Here is a 3,418-nt window from a genome sequence, read left to right on the forward strand (position 1 = left end):
GTGTCAACTTGACACAGCTGGAGTTATCACAGGGAAAGGAGCTTTAGTTGGGGAAATGCCTCCATGAGATCCAGCTGTAAGGTATTTTCTCAATTAGTGATCAAGAGGTAGAGGCCCCTTGTGGGTGGTGCCATCTCTGGGCTGGTAGTCTTGGATTCTGTAAGAGAGCAGGCTGAGCAAGCCATGGGAAGCAAGCCAGTAAAGAACATCCCTCCATGGCTTCTGCATCAGCTCTTGCCTTCTAACCTGCTTGAGCTCCAGTCCTGACTTCCTTAGTGATAAACAGCAGTATGGAAGTGTAAGCCGAATAAACCCTTTCCTCCCCAACTTGCTTCTTGGTCATGATGTTTGTGCAGGAATAGAAACCCTGACTAAGACAGTGTAGTACTGGCATCTGTGAACAAGACAAACGTAGTCAGGTTCTCAAGTTAGTCATGAGAGTGTGTGCTAGAGACAGGATTATGGTATTTTAATACAAGTACCCTTTTTATATTCTTTTATGTTCAAGATAGAGTGCCATAGATTTTACAATAATCCTCCTGCCTTAGGTTCCCAAGTGTTGGGATTACAGGTGTGAGTCACCATGCCTGGGCCTATTTTATGCCTTTTGGGGTGGGGGTGAGGTGGGGAACAGGAGCTCACATTGCCCAGACTGGCCTTAAACTCACTACATATAATCTGAGGATGGCCTTGAACTTCTAGCTCTCTTGTTTCTACCTGGATGCTGGGATTGCAGACATGAGCTACCAGCTACACTGTGCCCTTCTGTGGAATTAGGGGAACAAGGATCAAACTGAGGGCTTCATCCAAGCTGGGTTAGCACACTTTGAGCTTCACCTCCAGCCCCTATTTTGCATTAACAATAGAAGGCTGTGTTTCAGGAATTGCAAACAGAAGCATCTTGGGGCCACCTTTACTCATTCTCCCTCCTCCTCCTCCTCCTCCTCCTCCTCTTCTTCTTCTTCTTCTTCTTCTTCTTCTTCTTCTTCTTCTTCTTCTTCTTCTTTTTTCAGTGTTCAGTTTTCTTTAATGACCCCCATCTCCCTTGAAGGGTAGGTGCAGGCAGCTAGGCAACTGGGAAGACATGTTCACTTGAAGATCTTGCCTTGATTGATGGTTTTGCCCACGTACCGGAAGGCCCCCTCCCAGGAAAAGTACTCTCGAGCCAGGGTCTGGGTCTCCTCACTCCCAGGATCCAGTTTCTGCCATGGATACGACTCATAGTCCACCAGCCAATCTGGACTCAGCAGAAAGGTGAGCTCTTGGCCTCGGAAGACCCCAACGCCAGAGATGGAGCTGCTGTCGTTGGTTCCAAAGAGAATAACACTAGCAAAGGCATTCTTCCTCAGCTTGTCCAATCACTGGAGCATTCCAGTGATGGGGTTGCAACTCATGAAGTTCTGGGTGAGCTCTTCAGGGAAGCGGTACTCAGCATACCACAGGGACCAGCCACGCTTATCAAAGTGCTCCCAACAATATGGCACTGCCACAGAGAGGGTGTCCTCAATGGAGTCCTTACGCTTAAACTCATCCAACACAAAGGTACTCTTGGGCAGACGAGCAAAAGGGTCCCTGGACTTGAGCTCAGCATCCACTGCCTGCTCACACTCATCTATCTCCTTCTCGGAGCTGGGCAGCTGCCTCTTTTCCTCTTTCTGCTCAGCCTGGGGCTTCTGTTTCTCTTCTTGTGAACCCTTTTCTTTGCTTGGAGTATCCTTTCTAGGCTGGTTCTCTGCAAACTTCTTAGCATCAAACTGGGCCATTTTCTCACACAGCTTCTCCTCTCCCAAGATGGTCCTGAACTGGGGCTGGTTAATGCAGGTAAGGAACCATCGGTTGGTACTGGGGAAGGACTGGAGAAAAGAAGGCTCTAAGATCTGTATCTAGAGCCACAACTGGGCACAGACAACTGTGCTATCAGCCAGCGTCACTCGCTCACCCACCAGAAAAGCCTGAGTCTTCAAGGGAGTGTCAGCAGCCCCAGGATTCACTTTGCCTCCTCTTTTGCATCTTCCGTGGCCTGTTTGCTGTGGTACATAATGCCCAGGTGCTAGCTGGAGGAATGGTATCACTGTCAGCAAAGCTCACTCCCTGCACCTCCTGAGCTGCTGCCTCTGGCGTACTCCCCCAAAACTTATTGCTTACATAGTAGGCGATGACATTGCTCTCAAACACACAGAATCCGTCATCACCCTCAAATGCTGGAACCTTGATGGCAGGAAAATTTTGGAGAAATTCAAGGGTGCGGTTGGTTTGGCCAAAGTGGAAGTGGGGTGGTGTGGAGAGCACTCGACCTGAGCCCCACTGTACTAAGCAGCAATGAGGGTCTTCAAGGCCCTCCCTCACTCATTCTCCTCTTAAAGGTCAACTTTATAGGTAGATAGCTAATAGTGAATTATCATATTAATATATATATTTTTAAAAGATTGATTTATTTTATGTATATGAGTACACTGTAGCTGTGCAAATGGTTGTGAGCCTTCATGTGGTTGTTGGGAATTGAATTTTTAGGACCTCTGCTTACTCCAGTCAACTCTGCTCGCTCAGTCCCTGCTTGCTCTGGCCCAAAGATTTATTTATTATTATACATAAGTATACTGTAGTTGACTTCAGACTCACCAGAAGAGGGCGTCAGATCTCATTAAGGGTGGTTGTGAGGCACCATGTGGTTGCTCGGTTTGAACTCAGGACCTTCAGAGGAGCAGTCAGTGCTCTTACCTGTTGAGCCATCTTGTCAGTCCAATTATATTAATAATTAATAGCTAATCTCTTTGAGCTTTTAAGCAGCCAAGGCTTGAAATTTGTGTGTCACCAAGATTGGCCTTGAACACCTGATTTCTGAAGTCCTTACCTTGGCTTCTAGAGCACTGGAAGGACAGGTTTGAGTCAACCCAGCTAGGACAGACAGACCTGCAGATTCAAACCAGGTTGCTGGGGGGTAAAGCAGGAAGATCAGCCCTTCTACCTGCAACGAGGCAGCAAACTGCTTACACATCTGCAGAAAATTATTTGAGAACAAAGAGGACTTCAACATCAACTCATCCAGATGAGTTAATATGATGCAGCCATGAGGTGTGTGTATTCTGTACCCTGATTGTAGAAAACGACTAACATTGTAGGTTTTCTTGCCTCCCTCCTACACATCGAGCAAATACAAAAGTGCTAGATAGACCTATGAAGAAAATGCAAAGGCATCCAGTTTCTCCAATGTGAAACCCAGGTTTGGGCTATCCCTCATTCTCTCTCTCTCTCTCTCTCTCTCTCTCTCTCTCTCTCTCTCTCTCTCTCTCTCTCTCTCTCTCTCTCTCTCTCTCTCCCTCCCTCCTCTCTCTTTCTGTCTTTGTTTTTTCAAGACAGGGTTTCTCTATGTGGCCTTGGCTGTCCTAGAATACATGCAGTAGACCAGGCTGCAGTCAAA

At 47.2% G+C, this 3,418-nt stretch overlaps 1 pseudogene; it reads right to left on the bottom strand.

The window, feature by feature from the left end:
• Positions 1-1,088: 1,088 nt before the first annotated feature.
• LOC110325726 lies at positions 1,089-2,995 on the bottom strand (annotated as a pseudogene).
• Positions 2,996-3,418: the final 423 nt, after the last annotated feature.

This window comes from Mus pahari, chromosome 8 (assembly GCF_900095145.1).
Source record: "Mus pahari chromosome 8, PAHARI_EIJ_v1.1, whole genome shotgun sequence".
Taxonomy (NCBI): domain Eukaryota; kingdom Metazoa; phylum Chordata; class Mammalia; order Rodentia; family Muridae; genus Mus; species Mus pahari.